The sequence below is a fragment of the Tachypleus tridentatus genome, chromosome 2 (genome assembly GCF_004210375.1).
Source record: "Tachypleus tridentatus isolate NWPU-2018 chromosome 2, ASM421037v1, whole genome shotgun sequence".
NCBI lineage: Eukaryota > Metazoa > Arthropoda > Merostomata > Xiphosura > Limulidae > Tachypleus > Tachypleus tridentatus.
In genome coordinates, this window is record NC_134826.1 from 35,710,778 (window position 1) to 35,737,162 (window position 26,385).

At 32.5% G+C, this 26,385-nt stretch overlaps 1 pseudogene across 1 annotated transcript in view; it reads left to right on the plus strand.

Moving 5' to 3' along the window:
- LOC143240926 (transcriptional activator protein Pur-alpha-like) overlaps window positions 1–26,385 on the plus strand; it is a 93,829-nt pseudogene that overhangs the window by 58,207 nt on the left and 9,237 nt on the right. The window contains exons 3-7 of the transcript XR_013022049.1: window positions 8,744–8,862; window positions 10,959–11,061; window positions 17,174–17,292; window positions 19,887–20,016; window positions 25,128–25,233. The product of XR_013022049.1 is annotated as a transcriptional activator protein Pur-alpha-like (transcript). The remainder of the gene's footprint in view (window positions 1–8,743; window positions 8,863–10,958; window positions 11,062–17,173; window positions 17,293–19,886; window positions 20,017–25,127; window positions 25,234–26,385) is intronic.

Genomic DNA, 26,385 nt, shown 5'->3' on the forward strand with positions numbered 1-26,385 from the left:
ATGGAACCAAAGTAAGGATTTGTACTTTGAGTAACTAATATCTACAATATCTCCAGCCTTGTTTTTATACTTTTTTACGATCTCTATTTGCAGGTTTGTAAATTTCCATTTTTATATTTATCTTGTAAATACAAACAGTCCACATATCAGGTAGTACAATTATTTGTTTGTTTCTTTTCAATTCTGCGCATAGCTACACGAGGGCTATTTGCGATAACTGTCCCTAATTTAATAATGTAAGAATAGAGAAAAGGCAGCTCGTCATCACCACTCACACCCAACTATTGGACTACTCTTTTACCAACGAATAGTGGGATTGACTGAAGTATTATAACACCTCCACGACTGAAAGGGCGTGCATGTTTTATTTTGACGGGGATTCCAACCGTCGACCTTTAAATTGTGAGTTGAGCGCCCCTAACCACTTGGCCATGCTGGGTCTTGATTTGTTTGACACTGACAATTAATACTCGACGACTCAAAACAACAAGGGAAGTTAATATTTCAGAACTTCAGTGTAATAATGGAAGTGAATACCTCGTAAACGCAAGACAACAATAAACTGAAGACGTATTCATTCTTGTTATTAAACGCCGTAAATCCTATGTGCCAGCACTCCTCCGATAAAAGACCTAATAATTTATCGAAATATAATAAATTAAATAACCTGCTAGTAATATAGGAAATACAAAATTCAATGAATTTTAGAGGAATTATATGAACTTATGATAATTTTTATGTACTTTCTCCCAATAAATTTGTATAACCTTACTTATAAATTAATTAAATGTATATGGTACTATAATACTATTATTATATTTGGTGTTTGACATATATCGTTTGTACTGGCATGTTATCGTATCAGATTCACAAAACACAATAATTAAGAACAAAAATGAAATATTAATGGGAGTTGTGAAAAGAATAGATGATTCTTGTTTCTTTGTACTGTACCTATATACATACATGTTACTTCTGTATTTGTACAATTGTTCCTATATACATACAAGTTACTTCTGTATTTGTACAATTGTTTAAGTAATTTAACAAAAATAATCGCAGACATAATAAATCTTATGAGTGTTTTACTTGGCAACAAGTTGTACTTGTCTTTTGTTATTGTTCATTTTAAACTAAATAAGGATGAGTTATGAGCATGACATAAAGTACGACTTTTTTAATCCTTAGGTAGGATGACATTATACAAGAATACTGAACACACTGTATAAAGTAGTTTTTATACCTTGGTAGTGAAACGATATTGTACACAAATACTAAACACTAATTATTGTTTTCGTTTTTTGGATTTCGCACAAAGCTACTCGAGGGCTATCTGTGCTAGCCGTCCCTAATTTAGCAGTGTAAGACCAGAGGAAAGGCAGCTAGTCATCACCACCCACCGCCAACTCTTGGGCTACTCTTTTACCAACGAATAGTGGGATTGACCGTCACATTATAACGCCCCCACGGCTGAAGTGCGAGCATGTTTGGTGCGATGGGGATGCGAATCCGCGACCCTCAGATTACGAGTCGCACGCCTTAACGCGCTTGGCCATGCCGGGCCCTAAACATTAATTATAATATAGGTTTATCCATTGGCGGTAGGATGACATTGTATAAGAATTGTTTGTTTGTGCTTTGAAATTCACGCAAAGCTACACGAAAGATATCTGCGCTAGCCGTCCCTAATTTAGCAGTATAAGACAAGAGGGAAGACAGCTAGTCATCACCACCAACCGCCAACTCTTGGGATACTCTTTTACCAACGAATAGTGGGATTGGCCGTAACGTTATAACGCCCCCAAGGCTGAAAGGGTGAGTATGTTTGGTGCGACGAGGATTTGAACTCGCGACCCTCAGATTACGAGTTCAGTGCCTTAACTACCTGGCCAAGTAAGTGTCTATTTCATGTATATTATTTTAATTTCACAAAAATATTTAACAAATAAAACATTTGAATTACGGTGCTGTTTGTAATGTAAAAGTATAATTGTTTTAGCTTTATTATTTGTAAACGTATTAAAATTTTAAAAAATCAATATCTTATGCAGTATAGAAATATTTCTAAGTATCTCTTGTACACCTACTGCAAAAAAACAAGTTTGATCATTTTCTTATTTCATTTCATGTTGCAATAAAAGACAGTTTAATATTACTACGACTTAAAATTGTATTCATTCTGTTGCTATAGTTTGTGCACTGAAAGAAGAGTGATATTTATTAGTGAAAAGTTTCATCAAAATGTCTTTTTTAAGTACACAAAAAAGCTACAATATACAAAACCAGTATGCTTTTACGCGATAGTTTACATTACAATGTTCTATTATTATATGATATTTTTTTTAACACAGTACATTTTAATTTAATTTTTTGTTGCGTATGGGCCCGGGATGGCCAGGTGGTTAAGGCGTTCGACTCATAATCCTATGGTCGCGGGTTCGAATTCCCCTCACATCAAACATGCTCGCCCTTCCATTGGTAAAAGAGTAGCCCAAGAGTTGGCGGTGGGTGGTACCTGCCCTCCCTCTAGTCTTACACTAGGCTATATGTGCTAGCCGTCCCTAATTTAGTAGTATAAGACTAGACGGAAGGCAGCAAGTCATCACCGCCAACTCTTGGGCTACTCTTTTACAAACGAATAGTGGGATTGAAAAAACATTATTACGTCCCCACGACTGAAAGGGCGATCATGTCTGGTATGTCAGGGATTCAAATCCACAACCCTCAGATTACGAGTCGAGTGTCTTAACCACATGGTCATGCCGGGCCTAATGTATGGAAATTTCCATTAAAACAGTAGACAAGTATCACAAGCTTTAATGGTTATCAGATACACCGTAATATTTAGTTGTTTGGTGTTAGTAGATCCGTACGAACTGTTAATTTTATTTTGTTAAAACCCGTTTTTAAAACTTTAATTTTAATCTTGTCGTGTTTATTAAATATATATTTGTTATTTTTTGGTTTGGGTTTTATGTTTATTCACCTGTACGTGTATAAGCATTTTATATTTGCACCATACAAGTAAATAATTTAAAAGAAGTAAAAACGTTCAAAAGATGAAGGCCTGGCATGGCCATGTGTGTTAAGGCGTTCGACTCTCGGTCGCACCAAACATGCTCGCCCTTTTAGGCGTGAGGGCGTTATAATGTGATGGTCAATCCCACTACTGTTCGAATTTTGGTAAAATTGGTTTACAAATCCTTAGAGTTCGAACAGTAGCGCCTTCTCAAATTTATAGTTTACCACTTAATAACATTGAAACCCGTTTTTTCTATCTCAGATAGAATTGAATACATTTGGATCTATAATATATAACTGTTAGATATACATAAGTGTTTAAGTTTACTCTGAGTGTTATGATTTTGATGGTTTAAGATTCGCGCGAGTGTTAAATTCAGTTATTTTGAAAAGTGATAATTTATTACAAATTAGTTACAATCATAGGCTGTTTAATTCATTTGTTGTGAACTGGCAATTGTTGTATTATTGTGTCATATTACTAAAATCTTCTAATTTTTTCTCCTTGTTTTAATTAAGTATTATTGCAAAATTTTGTAAGCCTCTGTCGGGCTATAAATACACATCCAAAATGTTGTTTGACTTAGTTAGTTATATAGAAACTTAGTTGTCATTATCAGTTTAGCCACAAAGATCGCATAGTGTTGATTTTTAAAATGAAATAATGATAGATTGTATTGTTATAACAGAGAATATAATAATTTGCTTATTAATTGTGTTTTAAAGTAATTGGATCAGTCTGTGTGGACTTTTAAGTAAATAAACACTTATTTAGAGCTGTTGATACGTTTGTGATAAACAATAGTGTAACAAATACATTTGTATGTACGTTTGGCTTGTTTTAATACGTTATTTTAAAACAAATGGATTGTATGCTGTCTTTTTATTGTTTGAATTTATTGCCAACAAGTCACAAACACCTACTGTAAAAGAATCCAGCCCTATATAAAACTGACAAAAGTGAAGTTAGAATGCGTGAATCTTAGTTTAGCCGTAATGGGCAATATTTAAAGTGAGTTTCACCATGGTGTTATAATAATAAAAGTATTGGAGAATAACTTATCTTGTCAAAGGGTGCTCTAAAGTAATTAAATCTGACTGTTGGGACTTTGATGAAACGAAAACAATTGTTTAAAGTTTTGGATACAACTGTGGTAACTCGCAGGGTAATGTAAGTGAATATATCGCAGTCAGTGCAGTAAGAAACAGAGTAGAGAAAAATAATACGTCTTGTGAGTTGAATTCTCAAGTAACTGAACTAGTATTTGTGGACTTTTAATAAGAAGAAGTGAATTATTTAAAGCTTTGGATACAACTTAACCAGTAGTGCAATACGTTTTTCTACATACGTTTGATTTATTTTGAATATATTATTTAAGAACACGTGAATTGTGCGTTGTCTGTTTTTGTCTTAATTTATTGCCAACAAGTCACAGACACCTACTGATGGTATTAAGCGAAATTAGGTAAGTACAATAAGCCAGATTACTGTTATAAAAATGATGTGGAAATTATATCTACTTGATAATGCCACAAATTTGATTTTTAGAATATACAAGGACACTATCATACCTATTCATATATTTGATAGAGAGATGATGATGATTTACAGCAAGAGCTGCAACACACGTGGAAACTCAACACAGTAGCGACAAATATGACACAGAGACAGGAGCATACAGCTCTCGTGAAGGTCAACCCTGTGATGGTGTGAACATAGTATCTGTCTCATCACGTTATGATATAAACATTAATCTTTTGTCCAACATTACCAAAAATAGTTGATGGTAAACAAATCAAAGACAATGGTTTTCTTTTTCAAATCAGCAACATAAGCTATTTTGCACTATTTATCCATGCTTTTCAAGCAGTAATACCAGGTTTTAATTTATGTATAGGTGAAATAACTAGCATTATGTTCATTAAGAACCTAAGAAACACAGTCATAATTGTGGGATGTGTGTGATGAATAAAAGATGTGGAAACATCTTGTTCTATGAGCATAACATGCTGCCAAATAAACAAAAACTTGAAGTTGAGGAGAATCATAAATTTGGTGACAGAATTATTGTTGTTGTTAGGTTAATGGAAATCTAAATCTTCCATTTAGAAGACAGAGGTGAAGTTGCATATGGGTTGGAAAAGATGTAATAAATTACAGTGTTTTCTTGAAACTGATAATACTTCAGAATCAGTATGACATGAAATTTTCAAAAGATTTGAACAAAGTAACTTGTAACTTGAAGGAACACAAAAAGTCTGGAACTACATGCAGGAAGAGGTTGTTTCAGGTATTTTCATCAATGAAACCACAAGCTGTTTATTATAATGAAGAATAAGATTCAGAATATCATGTCAGATGAAGTTAGAAATACTGGTATGTTTTCAGTATAGAGTGATTTCATACAAGAGATCAGTGCAACTGGTCACTGGACTGTGGTAGACCAGTATGTACTTAGTGGGAAATTAATAAAAGTGTGCTCATTCCAGTTCCTTCCCCTGGTCACAGTGGTGTCAGACAAAGACTGTTCAATCTAGTAAAAGGTGTATTTGGAGATTATAACAAGTATGTTTCAAACAACATAGATGGACCAGCAGCTTACCAGCAGAAGTAGGTTGGCTTTCAGACAAAGATCTTTTCTGTCATGAATACAAATGTTCACGTGCAGTGCTATACACATATACTCAATTTAGTTGTGAAAAAGCAGACAAGGTATGTGTGCAGCAATATTATTATTCACTCTATTGCAAAAACCCACAGATTTCTTCAAAACTTCTTACAATAAAATGGATATCTCAAAAAAAAAGGAATTTGAAGGAAGTTTTGAGCAGACAAATTGAAAAGAATTAAGCTGGTAAGTTAAACACATTAGTCAAGAAAACCAAGCACAGTACAAGCTGTGTTCAGAACATCCACAGACCATTCCAAAGTTGTTTTTCCAGGTCTGATTAAGTGTCTGTTTATATTGTAATAATCAAAGTTATATGATGCTGCCACAAAAACAGTACCTAGAGGAGTGCTGAAGGGCTTTTTGAGGTATGAAAGAATTTTGACCACACACATTCCTGTTCATTTTTCATCATGCCACCCCTCTATTAGAGTACCTTCAAATAAGAGGACTTGATTCAGTTCAGATATGAATGTACTGTTCAGTTGAGAGCAAATATGGATGATATGCAAAGCTAGAGCAAATGAATTTGCCAGACAAATGAATGAAATTTTGTGCAAAACTGATTGACCAAATCTATTAGATGTCAAGGAATGTGATAGAGTCAAAGTATCAGCTGAATTGCCTGTCCTAAGAAAAAGAAAGCAGGAAACCAAGAATGTTGAAACAAGATCTGCAGAAGGTGATACATTTGTGTCATCTTTGATTACACGTGGGATTGATGCTTTCAACATAGTACTTGATCAAGCAGTAGGAAGTCTGATGAAACAATTCCCACAGCATGATCAGCTGTACACTAACATGCATTATTTTGACCCAAAGAGTTTTACTGACATAAAGAAATAGGATCTGTCCACCAAATCACTGAATAAGACAGGTCAGCTCATGCCACACCTGGATTTTACAAAAGTAAAATCTGAACTGAAACATTTTTCAAGTGTGTATCCAAAGTTCAATCAAAGTTTAGAAAACCAGTACACTGCTTAGGAAGTGTTATTGGTTGAGAGAGCTGACATCACTGATACATCTGAGATTGACAGTGGAATATGAAACCAGCATTCTCAGTGATGTTGAGAAAACACACTTGTAGAGAAAAATATATATATAAAAATCGCTCGTTTGGGTTGAGAAAACATGTGTTCAGCTTCCGGTCAGTTACCTCTTTCTTTCTTTGTGAATCTGATGATGACTGAAGAAGGTCGAAACTTTGTTTGCTCCTCTACGTAAAATATTTTCTCAACCCAAACGAGCCGTTTTTACATATATATTTTTAAGCCAGCATTCTGTTTGAGATACCAAACAGTTCAATCATAGACATGCTTTCAAAATCATCTGATGAATTCAAACAGTTGCTGGTGTATGCAATACACACAAACATTGGACACTTACATGTGTAGTGTTATGTATATGATATACATATGTAAAACAGGAACATGCTAATATACAAAATATAGATGTATTTTTATTTTTATGCACAACATATATATTTGTGAAAAACTATATTTTTTATGCATAAGTTTTGTGTACCACTTAATATGTCTATATTAGTGCTTGCTATATTAAATAAAAAGTTTCAAGGTTGTATCTAAAATAAATATGAAATTATTCTAGCAAGAGTTTTATTTCTTCTTTGCAAGTTATTGATTCCTCACTTGCATCTGATAATATGTAAAAGTTATTTGCAGTGCAATTTAAGATACTACTCACAAATTATTAGGTCACCAATGAAGTGCTGTCAAAGGAAGCCCAGTCCACCACAACAAATAAGCCAAACTAAAATAACCAGAACATCATTTCAAAAAGTTCTGTTTTGTCAGTTTGGCTTATTATTTCAAATTTTATTATCTCATTTGTAATCAATATATAATAATGCAGTCAAAGTTCATAAATAATTCATGTGAAAATAAGAGATAAGGTTTTTTTACTTCTAAACTATTCAGAAGTAAAAAAAATGTAAAAAATAAAATAGTTAGCCAGCTCAAATGGAGTTCTGATAACCCACAGCTTGGTATGCACACTTTTTAAGATAAAATAAAATAAAAACTTTGCTTATCAAAATAATGTTGTTACACACTGTTAACAAGTAGTTTGCTTTCCTTTAAAAAAAATGTGTTCAAATTTTGTGTTGTGCCCATTTTCATGTGAGTGAATTTATCTCAACCATACATCTTAACTTTACAGTTGAACTTTGCTATGTGTTTATTTATGAAAGTTCTAACAATTATTATCTTTACTTTCAGAATTCCTCAAATGTGTGCACATTTTAAAAATAAAACTTATAAAAGGTCTCAGTACATGAAAATCTTGTAAAATAATGTTTAAAAGTTGATATAAAGAAACATAAAAAACCTCCAAAGACAAAACTATTACTGGTTTAAATACTAGGTACTATCAACTAATTTCTTAACTGCTATTAATTTTCATATCTAACATATGAGGAGCAAAAGTTTTGAACAGCTATGTTTTAATCTCTAGTAACATATAAAGTCTACTCTAGTGAATCACAGTTTATGAGAGTGTAAAATAAAAAGAAACTATTATCTGTAATTACAGAAAAAATTACATATCTTGGTTTCAATAATGAACTCTTAAGTCAACTGATTAATGTATGGTGTTCCACTTCCAGGAAGCACACAATTAATACTTCCACAACTGTCTTGCATATTTTATGGAATACACACTGTTGTGTGAGGAATCTAGTAAAGTTCATGAGTAAAAAAACTAAAAAGAATTAATAATAATTCTGAAAATATAATTGAAAACTATCTCTGTTACTGGGTGTAGTCACTTACTATTCAGTTTTGATGATGATACAGGTAATTTATTTTTGTAGTTCTTTTACTATATTCACATGAAATTCAATAGGAAAAATATGTCCAAATTGGAAACCCATAAATTAGTGAAACTGGTTAAAGCATTGTACTTTTATCTTTACATTTATTATTTAATTTTCTTACTTTAACTTACAAAATTTTTCAATTATTGTGCATTTTGTAAGTCATTTGTCCCTGAAGAAGAAAGTACACATAATTGATTTTGATTTTTATCTTTAGGGCAGTTTGTGGCACTTTTAGGACAAGATCTGGCCACCAAGGTGTTACAAATACAATCTAAACGATTTTATCTGGATGTTAAAGAGAACAGAATAGGTAGATTCATCAAAGTTGCTGAGGTAGTAAAAAGTTTATGTGTATGTGTAAATTATTCGAAGTGTGAGTTAACTATTAAGTAAAACTCTTTATTTAGGCATGTTCTTCTACAGAGATATTATCCAGAAAGAATAACACTAAACTAGTAAATACTTTTTTAAAATCATACTAGAAGTATGCAAACATGTTATACAGGCAGTAATTAGTTATGTTGGAGTACTATGAAATTTGATAGTTTGGAATATTAATATGAACAAATAATTTTTATATAGAACAGCAGTCTGCAGTAGCCAAGAAAAATGAAATACATTATATTATACAAAATCAACATTGCAAAATTTACAAGTTGTCCATAATGACTGATGTTCATTAGACATTTAAATCTTATTGAAAATATAGCTTCAAAAAATAACATAATAAAATCACCAAATCTCATTATTTTTAATTCCTCAGATCTTCAACTGAGTACTTCACATTGACTAAAATGACTTTCTAGCACTGAACTGTGAATTGTTTTATAACCTTTTTAAAGGTATTCTTACCCCTGATAAAAAATAACTAAAATGATTCACTTGTTTTAATACTGTTCAGTTTTCTGTTTTGTTGTGTACAAAATATAGTGGGAAGAAGTAACAAACATTTTAGGAAATCACTCAGTTTATTTATAAGGTATGTAGAAATTTTAACATTAACTTGTGGGAGTAATTCCATTGTTAATTGTAAATTGTGTGTACATTTTTATTTGTGTCTTTTATTAATAAGAACCAAACATTTCATGGACTTGTATACAACTTGATGTATAAATAGTTTTGAAAATTGTGTTGAAAGAAACAGATCAGATCTGTATAAATCTCATCAGAAATCTAGCATTAAGTAGACTAGTAAAATACAAAGCATTGTAAAATCTACTTGAATGGAGTTGATAGTTTTTGTCATTTTAGTACAGGCCCAACCTGAATTGAATTTGGAGTGAGAAGTGGATTGTCTAAGTGTAACAGTATGATGTCGTAATTGGATTAAATTGCAATCTTTTTTTTTTTCCAAACAATTTTGCTACTAAGTAAGTCATCATCCAGTTTTAAAGATAGTCTAAGTGTTAGTTTTGTGGTTTTCATATTACTCAATAATGTTCAGGATGTGGAGCTTACCCATTCAGTTAACAAAACAATGCATATTGTTTTTGTTAATTTATTATATTTCATATAAGTATTTACTTTATGAAAGTTAGCACAAAGGGTTGAGTACATTATGTTAACAACTTCTCTTATCTGAAAATCAACAAGTCATGAGACACCACAGTCAACATAAAGTTGTGATGTAACAACAAGTGTCATTGTTTGACATTTCATAAGTAGTACGAGGGAACTAAAACTTATCACTTTTGGCACAAAATATTCATATACTGAAATAATAAAGATGTGTTCAGAAGAGTGGTTAAGAATTTCTAAAATGAGAATATCTCTGGTATTTAATGACATAAAAAAACAAGGGAATGTGGATGAACTTTGGGCACAAGGACTATCCAGATAAACTTGTGATGAGTCATAGTCCAGCCATTTTTAGCCAAGTGTGGTATTTTGTAACAGGTAATAAGCATTACAAAAGTCAGTAGTAAAAGCCATTCATGTGTCTCAAGAAGCATTACATATCATAGTCAAGAAAGATCTATGCCATTAAACAAGGCCAATGATGGTTCACCAAGATCAGACTTCTGCCTTCCAGCCATATTTTCTGTTCAACTATTCCTCAAGCAGATGGAGAAAGAAACTGATATTTATTCTATTCCATATTCATTCAAGTTGGTGGACACGGTGTCCATGGTTTCTCTGCAATAAAATTTAAACACCAAAAAGCCACTGTCTTTGCACAATAGATTAGTCATGGAAAGTATAAAGGAAGGACTGGCATACCTTGAACATGAGAGTTTTACAAAGGGAGCCTTTTGCAATGGAAAATATGCTGTAGAGCTATTGTGAATATATTGTCTTCAGACAGATCCTGACTGGAAGTGGTAACATGAATTGAAATGACGTGATCAATCTTCAAAATCATTTTAATATAATATACTCAACTACAGTATATTTAAACCCATATAAAAGAGATTTTTTTCGTTTTTAAGATTGGTCCTGCAGGTAGAAAAAGACGTCTATTACTACCAATGCCATCAGCCCTAGAATTACGAGACCACCTAACAGCTTTCAGTGAAATATATGCATCATTAGGTAAGTAGTGTCTGGATGTGTTGAATGTACAAGCAGTTTATAATTGAAGTAGAATTTAACAAAGCTGTTATTAAGCAAAATAAAAACATAATGATAATCTAAACTATTGCACGTCTGAAGAACACCTGATATTACAATAACACAGTCAACAAAGAAATATTTGTTTAAAAAGACTTATTTTAGGTTGTACCTACAAAAATACTGAGTATCATTGAGTAAAGTAATGATGACCAGTTTAAAACCAACTTTAAACTTTCACATATTAACAGTGACTTCTCAGAATACTGGTTGAGCAAAATTGCAGCTTTTGTATTTAGGTAGCTGCTTAAATCCAGAAGTTCTTATAGAGTGAATGGAAATTTTACTATTTCAACAAATTTTTATCTGAGTAAATTATCCTTTCAGACAACTGTACAGATAAAAACTGATGAACCTTAACACTAGTTCTTTCACATAACTCTTCTGTCTGGGGTCTCACTGATTCCTTGCTTGTACCAAAAAAGGATATAGGTTGGTAGAGATTCTGATGAGTAATACAATCAAATAGCTTTGTATTGCTTGTGCACAAAAAAATATAGCTAATAAATTGAAATAACAAAATATAATTAAAAATTTTACATTTTATAAAATAAAGTAGGGATAGATATGCACATAACCTAGTTAGCTATAGTAATATATCAGGCTGTTGCATTTAGTGGCTGGGATGTCTTACACTAACCAAAAAGTCCCTTTTCATTGTGTTTTAAATTGGATTCCTGTGCATAGTGAGGGGATCATCCCACAAATGTTTTGTATTGTCAGTTTACCTCCTCTGGGATTTAAACATCCACCCACATGGTTACCGTGTAAGGTTTCCCATAAAAGGGAGGAGAGAAGAAAGAGGATCCTTGTGATGGTTGAGCTTGTCCTTTTGGGCTAGGGTCAATTAAGTGTTAGAGTTGGACATTCTCAACAAGTCTCACAGACATATTGTCTAATACTGATGTTTGGGTATAATGCCCACAAAAGTCTGGTGTAGCAACTATATCATTGTTTGGCATTTGCAGGTTATTTCCTCATAAGGCTCCATGGAGGATGGGGTCAGTGGGCACTAAATTTTTTCCATTTGTTAAGGATCCTGCACCCAGTAACTCCCCTTAAAAAGATAACAATTCATATTGACAGAAGAGTGATCACATTTGGAAAACTCTAATCAGCATTCCCCATCCCAATCTGCTCCTTTACTTCATTTTATCATCCTCCATTCTTTGACAAATATTTTGGGCAAATGTCTCCCCTTTTCATTGAAAAACGATTAGAGGGGCTTGCTGGTCTCCAAAGTCAGTTAAGAGGCTATGATGAGTTATCATTTGGAGGTATTTAAAGAACATCCCAAAGTTGGAGATCCTGATTTCTTCAGCCAAGGAGTTTCTACTGGACGATGTATGTTCACATGTAGGAGATGGAATTATGCTGCCTGCTAACGTTTTTATATTGACATTTACATTACCACATCTACCTACCACTTTAAAGGCAGGGTATCTGAACTGTAAGATACTGCCTTTAATTCCTAACCCTCTAAGGTATTTTCAGTGTCAGCAATTAGGACACTCTTGTCATGTTTCTTTGACATATATTCATTGTCATGCTTTTGAGTGTCAACTGTGGTAATCCCACCCCCTTGTATCTTTGTTCTTTTCTTAAGTGAATGGAGGAAAAAGAATTACAATATTTACATACTTACAACAGTATTCCTTACCCCACTGGTTGGAGTTTATTGTCTCTTGTCTAATCTCAAACATTTTTTACTGGGCTCTATTCCACTGTTACAGTAGCAGTGCAGACACGGCTTTCTGTGCTTCCATCAGAGTCTTTCTCTCACTATGTGCAGAGCCATTTGCTGTCTGTGGATGCAAGAATTGGCTAGTCTATGTTTATTCCTGCCTCTGTCCCTCTGTCACATTCAGTGACTGCTTGGGTCCCTCATTTTCAGCCCTTAGTTGCAGAGCCAATATTTAGTCATTCACTCAGACTTTGGAGTCTCCTTTTTCTGACAAAGGAATGTCCAATCTACCAAGGGCAGTTTCCATGGAGATAAAGAGACCTCTTTCTACTAAAGATATATGTTGTAGTCACAAACAAAAAGGTTTTCCACACAACTCTCCTACATCTAAGTGAAACTGGCCACTTTGATACAGTGGAAGTTTTAGGTTTTCAGTCTTTCAGCTACTTTAGATGACATTTAGCCCTTGCTTGATTTATATCATCCTGTGTGTCTCTCTTTACAGCAGTGGTTCTTAATCTGGGGGGTTATTTGTAGTTTCTCGGGGGTCATGGAAGGTTTGAGAATTATTGGGGAAATCACGGAGCAGTTTGTAGTTTTTGTGGTAAGTGCCTGTAACTACCCACCAATGAGAAACACGCTGAAGTGCGGCAGTTGAACCACATCGAGATGCTTGTTGCGCAACCACCTGTCTAATTTTTAGTAAAAATGTTCATGTATTACAAGGCTATTGTCATCACTTTTTCAAAGCCTGAGAAAGATCCCAGAATTATTTCTAATTATTGTGCTATTGCTTTGACTTGCTGTTTCTGGAAAGTTTTGGAGAGGATAGTTAATGCTTGTCTTGTCTGCTTCCTTGAATCAGACAACCTACAACCTCCTCTTGCCCACCCAATATGGTTTTCATTGAGAATGCTCCACTGTGAACATCCTAATTCATCTTGAATCTGGGAAGTTTTCCTCAAGAGAAAATTTTCTTTCTCTCTTCTTTTATCTTATGACACTATATAGAGATTTGGCATTTACAGAACCTCCACTTCCCTGGGTTGTGTGGCCATTTGTCCATTTTTATATTACCTTTTTACTTGACAGGAGATTCCAAGTCCTTGTCTCATTCTTTCATGCAGGAACTTGGAATCCCTCAAGTTTGTGCATTTAGTGTCACACTTTTCAGCATAAAGATCAATGCTACTACTAAGCAACTTGCTTCTATTGTTGTAAATAGCCTCTGTATTGATAACTTCCACAGTTCTTCTTGGTAGTGAAACATGAGGTTTATTGAGTGGCAGCTTCAGACTGCTCTCACTCACTTTTTCCATTGAACCACAACAAATGATTTCCCCTTTTCTTTCTTTACAACATTTTGCATTCATATTTGCTGCCAATAGGGTTTGCACCTTGATCATAAGCTTTGTCTCAGTGGTGTTCTTCCCGTGGTTCCTGAGACAAAGTTCTTGGGACAATTGTTTGACCACAAGCTGACTTTTATTTGTCACATTATGCAGCTTCTTGTCAAATTCATATGGGCATTGAACATCCTCTGTGTCCTCTCTCCCACCTCATGGGGAGCAGATCAATGTTCTTTGCTGAAAATCTGTTCTGTGCCCTCGTATGTTATAAGCTGTTTTGTGGTTCTGCCAAGGCCTCTGTCTTGAATATTCTAGACCATATATATCATCTGAGGCTTTGGGTTTGCACAGGAGCTTTCCACATTTCACCAGTCCAAAGACTGTATACTGAGTCCCATGAACCTTCTCTTCACACCTAAGATATTTAGATACTTGCAACTTTTCTTGCAATATCTTACCTAGCTTTGATCCTTAATACAGCATTCTTCATGAGGCTGTATCTTCCTTTCTCCACATGCTGTGTTCTTTGGAATTAGATAGACTGCCATTATTCTTCTTGGCCTTCATATCCAGGCACACCTAGCTGAATTAAGTCTATTATTGGATGGACGTTGCTGACTCTAATGATCAGTCCATTCTACAATGGCTCATTACCATCCTTTCTTATGATCTTTCCTTGAGTTATCTGAGGAGGATGGATGCTCCAGATTACAAGAATCATCTCCTCTTTACAGAACAACTTTAAAACAATTCTCCTGTTCCAATTTTACAGATGATAAATATGTTAGGGGACTCTGTGGGCTTTGTTGTGGCTTAATGTTTTCACACAGGATCCTTTCTACAGTGTCTGTATTCACTGCCAATTTGTATGATATTTCCCTTGTCCTCAATGACATACAACAATCACCAATCCACAATAATTTAACTACACAACATATGATTTGTAAACAATTATGTAAACAAACCAGAGATAACCTATCACTTCTACAAGTAACTAAATTTCACAGTTATGCTACAGTTAAATTGAAACAGTCATGCATATCTAACAGCTACATCAAAACCAACTTTTAAAACATAGCATTGTCCTTGTTCTATAACTTCACTCTTAAGAAAACCCTTCTTCTATTACACAGGCTGAGTTTTCTGCCTGAATTGTCCAGTAACTGAAATGTTATTGTTATCCAGCCAGCTAAAGATGTAGGTATTTTTAATTTAAACAGATATTATTATGTTTTTAAAATAAAAGACATTTTAAATGGCAAAACAGAGTTTAATGAGTGGCATAAGCTTACTTTCAAGTGTGAGAGAAACTGTAAGATATTTGAAAACATTTTAAATTTATCTCTGATACTGCTTTTTCTGAACTTTATCCTACGAGTTCTTATTAAAAGTAAGACCTATTAAAATGACTTTTTCTACCTACTCTCAGTTTCCACACGTACAAACTTGCAAAATATTTGGTACCTGCACTAAGCTTGATTAACTGAAAACAAATCTGTCAAAGACTTTTTCTTTGCCTTAGAGATATCTAGATTTCATAATGCAAACCAACTCAAAAGTTGCCAGTGAGTGGTGATGACCTTCCCCCTAGTCTTATTTGGCTAAATTAGAGGTGGCTACCACAGATATACCTTAGCTCTGCACAAAATTCAAAACAAACCAAAAACCTAATTCAAGCCAGTTCAACATGGCCAGCTTTATTCAGTCATTATTCACTAAATGATTTCATGGTCAGAAATTGCACTCATATAAAATATTTTAACTTTGTTATGGTTAGTAACAGTCTTAGACTATACTGTGAAATAGTCAGATTTCATTATTTCTAAAAGGAAGAATGAATTACAAAAAGCCTGAACTGAAATGATAAATTAATTATATTGTAATTCTGCTATTACACTCATTGAGATAGCTACTCAATAGTAACTTTTATACTTTATAAGTTACTTTAATAGTAACTTTTATTCTCTGGTCTTATGATTCCTTCTTTGTAATATTGTGGCTGACAGAGTATTAAATTTCCATTTGATTACAAATTATGTTTATTTTAACTGACTGGGTTCAGACTTTAGCTTTACATATATGTTTAATAAATATTTAATAAGACATAGTGTATAGGGCATGAAAGTAATTTATACTTTACGACTGAATGTTATTGCTTTTTTTATCATAATATGTATTTTTATAACATAAATTCGACATTTCTTTCACGTAAGTACATGGATAGATAGGAATTGAGATCTTAGGTAGTGGTTGCAAATTATATTGTGCTTTAAAACAGTTAATGCACCACTGATATTATTGTTACCCATAAATGTTGTTGCTGTTAGGTAAAAATTATTTTATTGCTATTTTGCTTCTCATTGAAATCTGTTTATATATTTATTACATTTGTATTAGTTTATCAGTCTTGGAACAGAATGCAAATGATATGGTCAATTTCCAAATTACATTTTCTTTCTTAAAGAATTTCTGTACCAGGCATAAGATATGTGAAAATAATTCCATATTTTCCAGTAGCTTCAGGAAGGCTTTACAATATGCATAGTTTATGGGAAAGAAATACATATATATGTAATTGACTACACTAAGGATGAACTGTTTCTGCTGAGATCAAATAAAAAACCCTAAAATTCTGTTAAAGTGAAATTGAGGCTAGTAACAAGCATATTATATGGATGTATTCAAAGACGTAAAAGAGAATTGAGATGTTTACTGATCCATAAAGTAAATTATTAGTATGATTTTTATTAAAGCTTTATCTGCAACACCAATGTTGAAAATATGTGTTATTTAACTGATTATATATATTCTTTATTGAAATTTCAATTTGAAACCAACTTGTGTCAGATTTTGGGAATGTAACATATTATTTTAATTACCTGTTACCTTCAGTAATTTCTGTTGCTCAGTAATATGGAATGCTCTTAAAATTTATTTTACTTGAAATTGTGTGACTATTAAGTATCTTGATATTTAGCTATGTTTTTTTCTGTAAAAACAGGTCCTTCCGATCCGGATAATTTACCAAAAGATGGCAAATTAAAAAGTGAAATGATTGTAAAGGAAAACAAACGGTATTATCTTGACCTAAAGGAAAATACTAAAGGAAGGTTTTTAAGAGTAAGTGAATAACATCAGTTTTTAAGATATCATAAATATCTGTAGTTGTAATTTATTTCAATGTGTATCCTTATTTTCATCTCAAAATCTATGTATGCAACAAATGATGCTACATAGCTATGCAACTACTGGTACACAGATTTCCTAACTGTTATATATCTGGACCTAACATGAGTCAGCAGTAAACTTACAGAGTTACTATGGTAAGATCTCGGATTTGATTCCCCATGGTGATCACAGCTTAAACTACTCATTGTGTAGCTTTGTGCATAAACAAACACCTGTGTTATGTTTTCTGGTGATAATTATCAAATTCTTTATATCTGATTACAGTTTAAGTAAAATATTTTTCTATGAATAAGAATGCAACATTATATTTTATCTCATCAAGTTGAAATATTCTCGTTTGAAGACCTTTTTCTGTTGTATTATAATATAACATCAGTGTGTTCTGAGTTTTTAATTACTATTACTACTCATGTTAAAAGCTCAAGCAGCATTAATTAGGTTGAAATATAAAGTATTTGTTGTTAATTGATTAGTGAATTATACATGCTTAACTCACTGCAGATATCAAAACCCAAGTTTTAGCATTATAAATCTACACAGTTAGTGCTACGATATTACTCGAAATCAAACTTTGGATTTTATCATTTGAAGTCCATAAACTTAATGCTGACCCAGTGGGAAACTAGGTTTTAATGCATTATACATGTTACCATGCAGGTATTGAAAAGTTGGAATTTTAACAAGGAAGTTGATATTAAATTTCTTAAAGAAAGTGGTTTGGCTGCTAGTCTGTATGTATTTTTCTACTATAATGGCCAAATCACTTGTTATCTAGTTGAATAAGTAACATCAGATTTAACCAGAGCAACTCATTTCACCCATCTGATTGGTCATTCACATTGAAACTGAAGAGATACTGAAACCTTGAGATTTGCCTGAGTATTAATTATCCTTTATGCACAAGGTGCAACTTTACAGCAATAAATTCTATGGACAAACCAGATATTATTTCTAAAGGAATGAATAAGAACAGAGATAGAATGAAATCAATTTAATGTCTTTTTTTGACCACATGCCATGTTAAAACTGCATGTACCTTAAATAAATTAAATACTTTGAAAAAACTCTACATGAAATGAGAAAGAAGCAAATGCATGATGTACCCTACATTCATGACAATTTGATTAAACATAACATAGTGAATGATCTAGTTTTAAGGGCATTACAAAATCTTTAATATCATTTTTATGATGTATAGTTAATTCTCAGTATTACAGTGTTAAACAAACACAATTTCTTTAGATGTTATTAAATCATTATTTTAAAAAAACTCCTTAATGGTTTTGTCAAATGACTTGATGTTTATAAATACTTATGTAAACAGCTTCAAATTATTTAACATCATAAGTTTTAACTCAAAATAGATAACTAGTACCTTTGAAAATCAGAGGCTTGTTTGTTTGTTTGTTTTGGAATTTCGCACAAAGCTACTCGAGGGCTATCTGTGCTAGCCGTCCCTAATTTAGCAGTGTAAGACTAGAGGGAAGGCAGCTAGTCATCACCACCCACCGCCAACTCTTGGGCTACTCTTCTACCAACGAATAGTGGGATTGACCGTCACATTATACACCCCCACGGCTGGGAGGGCGAGCATGTTTAGCGCGATGCGGGCCCGAACCCGCGACCCTTGGATTACGAGTCGTACGCCTTACACGCTTGGCCATGCCAGGCCAAATCAGAGGCAATATATTTAATTGAATGTACATATTGGCCAATCACAGCCACAGATATTTCTTTTGTTGTACTGTTAGGATTGCATTTAATCTGCTTGGAAGTTGTATGAGTTTGATTCCATTATTATTCAGTGTAAGAAACATAAAACTTATATGAAACTTTAGAATACTGGGCAAGGTTAAGAATCCCATTTCCATCAGTGTCTACTGAAGCAGAATTCCTTTACTGTGAGCTGCCTGCTAAATTTGTAAGTTTGAACCAAAAAAGAAATTATGTAAAGAAAAAAAATATTCTCAAAATATAATAAACACTTCAAATGTTTAATTATTTTAAAGATTTATATGAATTTCAAAGTGATAAACTCTGTAAAAAAACCACATAGGAGAGTAAAACACTCAAAGGTTAGCCTTTTGAAAGTGTCCTCTTCCTCTTGGCAAATGATGTGCAGAAATAAGATGTAGTACTAAGTAGAAAAAAGTATATATTCCTCAACTTTCATGTTTACTCATTGTAATTACCTTCATTATTTATTTCTGTGTGGCTTTATTAATGGTTTCATATCCAGCTCTTGAATTAATTTTCACAAACTATAGATGGTTGTGTGGAAAGTAATATTGAATGGAATAAATGATTCAAATAGCTTTATTAATTTTTATAATCTTATCTTTTGTAATTTAGAATGAGAAATATTTTGATTCATAATCTTTCTCATATTAAGATTTCCAACACATCCAAACTCATTGGGTGTATTGTGTATAACAATTTTTATACCTTTTATGAACATTTCATTCCACATATTCATAATTTATTTATATTTTGATTTTTCACACTTTGATTATTTAACTCTTTAGATTTCCCAAACAGTAACTAGAGGAGGTCCTCGTTCCCAAGTTGCCATACCAGCCCAAGGAATGATAGAGTTTCGTGATGCACTTACAGACCTTCTTGAAGAATTTGGGAGTGATAATAACACATTACAAGGTATGTTTCTTATTTTAATTTAGCATTTTTATGAGCATAACTATTGTACGGGAATGCTATAATGTCATAGATGTACAATATCATGTGGCTACATGAAACTTCAATGTAAACAAAAAAGGATAGGAAACTTTTTATATGAGACAAAGAAAATATTTTTGAACTGTTAGTTTGAAACAATTTATGTTTATCTTTAGATTTAGTGGAGAGAGTGAAACATCCTGTTGAAGTGTTTAAGTTAATTTTCTTAATCATATTAAACACTAAAATTTGAATTCACCATTTTTGTAAATTTGTGAATAAATGAAAGAAAATTGTATTTTTCTTTTAATTTGAGAATGTATTCAGAATAAATGTATTCGTCTTAACTAAACAGGATAGCCTTGTATTACAGCTATGGACTTTGAAAGTAACCAACAACCACCATATTGTGATTATAGGGTTACCTTTCAGGGTTATTGACAAGTGACAGTTACCTCTCTTGAGTGTATGAATGAGTGTGGCAAGTGTAATTTGGCCAATAGGATAAAATATTAAAATTGACACATTTTTAAAAACATAATATCATGTGATCTTGTCTCGCTTTGTTTAGTTTTTTATTTTTGTAACTTAGGTAATTGGTGTTAATTTATGTCAGCAAAATGTTGAAGAAAAGAATTATTTTACTTTTAAATGTTTTTTCATTCGGTATAATCATTTAAGTCATTGATATCATTGAATTAGTGCACAAAACACAGTTTGTTTATTTATTTTTGATTGCAGTACATCAAAAATCTAGTTTCAGTAAAAATTATTTACTGTCATATGAGTGCAACTAGCTGAAAGCTAGGCAGATGACACATTAGCTGAAGAAACTTTGTCTACTGCACAAGCATTTATGAAGTTTTTACAATGATATGAGCCTGAATGTGTAACAAGCTAGTTTTTGTAATAGATTCATGTACCTTTTATATAACTTGTTTTGCATTTGCAGACCAGCAGTTCATGGGTTTGTGGTAACTGCTTTATTCAACAACTCTGCATGTAAATAACATTGATTATCTATATATCATCCTGAAGAAGCACTGGGAAAAGATGGATTTTGACTGAAAATTTTCCATGACTTACTTTTCCAGTAATGAAACTATTTAACAAAGTTGCATAAAACTTAGGGCAATTTTAATAGATAGTATGTTGTTTAGGCTTAAAAAATTAATTTAGTTTGAATTAGTTTTTATATCATTTTTGGGAGGAAAGCGTGGTCTGGTTGTGCCCTATTTCCACCAGAAAAAGAAGTGCTTTGATGCTGTAGTTGTGATATATGAGTAAGATATAAATTCCACTGTTAAAGTAAAGAAGCCTACAATTTGGTGGAGGGTTGTGTTCTCTAACTGTCTTCTCTCTAGTCTGTTACCTCAATATTAGGAATGGCTAGTTAACACAGATTGCCATAGGTTAGCTTTGCACAAAATTCAACAACCAATAATAACTATTTTTTTATTTTGTGAATTTTCCAAAATTTTGTTTAGCAACATTGTGTTGAAAAAATATTTAAAATATTTTGTTTTGTTTCAGTTTTTATATCTGTTGAAAAGTTCCATTTTATAAATCCAATCAGATTATTTTACTGATATCAGTAATCCTTACTTCTGAATATATGCCAAAAAAAACACAGCAAAAACTAACAAAGATGTTTTTTATCATCTATGACCTAACACATTACAATGGTATCAGGTAGTTTAGGTAACAGATTCTTAGTCAAAATCAATTTATGTCTAATGAAAACTCTTTCTTTTCAATTTATAAAATTTTACAAAATTACAAAATATCAATTCCAAAGTATTTAGGGATGAGAAAATTGTTGAATCTCTGATCTTAATTTGTTTCCTTATTTTTGTTACGATCTATACTTGCAGGTTTTTAAAATTTCAATTTTTTATTTAACTTCTTTCTGACCTTTTTATGTTCAACTATGGGCAAAGATTTGTTTGATATGATAGCTAATTTTATACTTCAAAATAATAATAAACATAGCTAGTAGCATAATTCATATTGTTCATAATGATTTACTGCAGCTGTCAACTATTTGATTGTATTAGTTTGAGTAAAATATTAATTGCAGCTGGAGATTTGTTTGAGAATATAGTGAGTATATATAGTTTCTGTAAAACTAAATTATTTCTATATAATGCATAATAATTAGCAAATGTATGTCTAGACTAATACACAATTCCCACTAAATGCTAAAGCAGTAGGAAATCAGCCCTTTCAAATAAAACATACACCTGTGAACATCACTTAAAATAAACCTTCATGTCTTTTAAAGTAATTGTTATCTAACTAAATGTAATAAAATTTAATATTATATGTATTGACTTTTTTCTTCACTCCTTATAACTTTATACATAATATAGGGGTTGGTTTCCTAAAGACACATATTGTATAGTGTACAAAGCACTGACTATTTATATGCTACAGTCTTCTAATATTAATCTGTTATTGGTTAGTTTATCCTATTTCACCCTATAATAAAGGTTTTTAAAGGAACACATGTTGTAAGCTGGTAAAAAAACAAGAAGCAGAAAAATATCACAAACAGATCATTTGAGCAAAAATTTGTTTTCCTTCTAAGTATAACATACATACATTTTGTGCACTTTTATGTGTACAGGCCTTATCAATCAAAAATAAATGTCATAAAGTGTTACTTTAATTTAATTTTTACTGTTTAAGGTGCTTTATGCCCAAATATTCTGTTAGGGTTTTATAAAATTCTTTGCAATCCCTATTATGAACCACTATCATGGTTCATGATATATACATGCCTATCAGATAATTCAGTCTGAGACTGAAATACTTGTAATGTGGAATCTCTAAAACATTAAATAATTAAATGGCATAGTCTGAAAGAAAATATGCTCCATTTGATGAGGTTTTCTCTCTATTACAGCTGTGAAAGGAAGAAAACACAGTGTAGAAAATTCTCTCTCTCTGTTTTTGATACCTAAGATTATCTGATTATTAAGTTCAGAAAATGAATTGAGAAGCAAAGAACACTAATTGGAAAACCCAGTAAGAACAAATCAATAATACCACTGGTATGAAAATTGTAATTGAACTTTTCCTCATTGTTTGAGAAGCAACAGTGAATCAATATTACCAAAAGAAGGCCACTTTATTAAGTACACTTATTTAGTACCAGGTAGGACCCCCTTTTGCCTCCAAAACAGTCTGAATTCTTCACAGCATGGATTCAACAAGATGTTGGAAACATCACTTAGGGATTTTGGTCCAAGCTTTCTTGATAGCATCACTTAGTTCCTGCAGATTTGATGGCCACACTTTCATGTTGTGAACCTCCTGTTCCATCTCATCCCAAAGGTGTTCCATTAGATTAAGATTTGGGGACTGGGCAGGCTATTGGAGTACACTGAAGTCACTGTCATGTTTATGGAACCAGCTTCAGATGCTGTGTGCTTTGTAACATGCCATATTATGTTGCTGGAAGTATCCATTGGACAACAGGTAGACTGTGGCCATAAAGGGATGCACATGGTCAGTAACAATGCTCAGGTATGTGTGGCATTCAAATGATGCTCAAGTGGTTATAAGGGGCCAGTGTGGGCCAAGAAAACATTCATTACACCATTACACCACCACCACCAGCATGTATCGTTGGCAGAATGGATCCGTGAGTTCATGCTGTTTATGCCAAATTCTGACCCTACCATCTGCATGTTGTACCAGAAATTGAGATTTGTCAGACCAGGCAATATTTTTTAATCTTAAATCGTCCAATTTTGGTGATTTTGTACCCACTGTAGCCTCATCTTTCTGTTCTTAGCTGCTAGGAGTAGAACCTGGTGTGGTCCTCTGCTGCTATAGCTCCCCTGCTTCAATATGCTATGTGTTCAGAGATGAACCTCTGCACACTACTGTTGTAAAGAGTGGTTATTTGAGTATTTGCAGCATTCCTGTCAGCTTGAATGAGACTGGCCATTCTCCTTTGACCTTCCTCATTAACAAGGTGTCTTCACCCACAGAACTGTTGCTCACTGAATGTTTTTTTTGTTTTTTCACCATTCTCTATAACCTCTAGAGACTGTAGTGCATGAAAATCCCAGGAGGTCAGCAGTTTCTGAGATGGTGAAACCTCCACGTTTGGCACCAACAATCATTCCATGATGAAAGTCACTTAGATCATACATATTTCCCGTTCTAATGTTTGGTCAAACAACAAATGAACCTTTTTACCATGTTTGTATGCTTTATATACTAAGTTGCAGTCACATGGTTTGCTGTTTGGTATTTGTGTTAAAAAGCAGGTGTACCTAATAAAGTGGCCACTGAGTGTAGGTTTTATTGAAAGCTTGCATCATAAGAACATATAGCTAGGTTTTCTTTGTCATTTTTCACTATAGTATCTCATCTTATAACCAAATAAAGTTAGATTTGAAAGAAGTTAATACCCTGTAGATTTTGTGTGTATAAATGAACAAAAAAGACTTATAAATATCAGTTAGTCACAGTTTTATTATGTAGTTAGTCAGATTTCAATCATGAATACTTGTGTTGACAAATCAATACCATATGTGGCAACAAGAAGTTTTGTTATTATGATACTTAAAGAGTTGACATAGAATAAATTTATATTATTTTTTAAAATACTTTGGTTGTATCTTTAAGCTGTTTTCAATGTTTGGAGTTTACTAAAGCATTTTAGAGTGATTATTTGCTGTCACTAAGTGCCAAAATAGATCATTATGTGTAACAGCTCCAGTTTTATAGTTTGAAAACATCAATAAAAATAGTTATGATATCAGAAGATAAGGTTCAATAAATTAATGATATAAATATCTCTTTTGGATGTGAATATAATATATCATATTTAGTTTGGCTGCTGTTCATGTTTTTTATTCAAAATGAAATTTGTATTGAACAAAAGATTATTTTATTACCATCCTGTAACAAATATTTTAAAATTTCAAAATATAAACCTATGAGTTGATGTCAGAAGATGATTTTAGTTCATCTTTGAATTTAAATAGTAAATAACTTAAATTTCTATAGCTTCATTTTAACTTTAGATTATTAATTTATTGAGGTATAGTTAAGAAAGGTAATTTCATCTCTAGAATATAAAGGGAATCTACCAGAGGCTCGCCATATCGCATAGAAAACAAAAATTTCTACTTTGATGTGGGGCAAAACTGCAGGGGAATATACATGCGTGTATCTGAGGTAAGATTGTTATTCATTAATGTAATATCCAAGAATTCCTTCATTTTTACAAACATTACTTCAGTTTATTTCATTACGTAACTAATTTTTGTTGTGTGGTCTTAAAATTTTGGTGCATAGATCATAGCAAACTTGTGTTAAGTGTTAAGTACATTCATACAGAAGGTAAATTTAGGTACATTTGAGAAATAATAAAATAACTTTAATATGTTAAGATAAAGAGGAAGCCTATGCCAGTAAGTATAGTAGATAGTATATAATATCCTAACGTTGTATAGCTTTTACTACTGATAACTTTTGATTAAAGCAAGCTATATATGATACTTCCCCAAGTCAAACTAAAAATTAATCCTATGATTGATATAACTAATTCAGTCTACTACTATAATTAAAAGTACACAATATATCACAAACCAAAACATCTTCACTCACAAGACACATAAGCTGGTTGTCTGCTTCTCTTTCTTTTGAAAACTGTAGCTGTTACTGAATAAGTATGCATACCAAAGCCTTTATAACTACTGTGTAATGTATTTTTAAAGGTAATTTGTGATTTAAATGTTATATTTTAAATATCACCTGCAATATGGACTGGAAAATTTCCAAATTTATGGAAAATAATTCTGTAAAAGAAAAATATTCTTATTAAAGTGTAATTTACAGTATTCTGATACATTCTTTCCTTTTGCACACAAAGCCGTCTCAATCTTCTTTCTGCCTTCTAAGCATTGCTAAAACACAATTTTTTATACCCATCACACAAGTGTATATACTCCACCAATTTCATGCCACTATTGAACATGTGCATACACTCCAGCAAAAGTATTGTGCCACATTCATTGACACAGGTGTCTCCCTCTGCTATTCCAGTTCAATCCTCACTTTCTCAGTTTGCATTATATCATTTCGATGTTTGTTTTTTCTGTGGCTACCACTTCTGACCAAGCTTCTTTTCTATTTAAAATTTATTTTGTTGTTGTTGAACAGTTTTTCTTTTTAAGTTTTCAGTTTATTTTTGCTTTCAATTGTTTTAACAATGTTTTTCTTACATTTGTTTAGTTCCTCATTTCCAAATGAATGTACTATGAATAAAAGCTTCAATGTATTGAATACAGGAGTTCACTTTACATTATTACTGGTATGACTTACCAG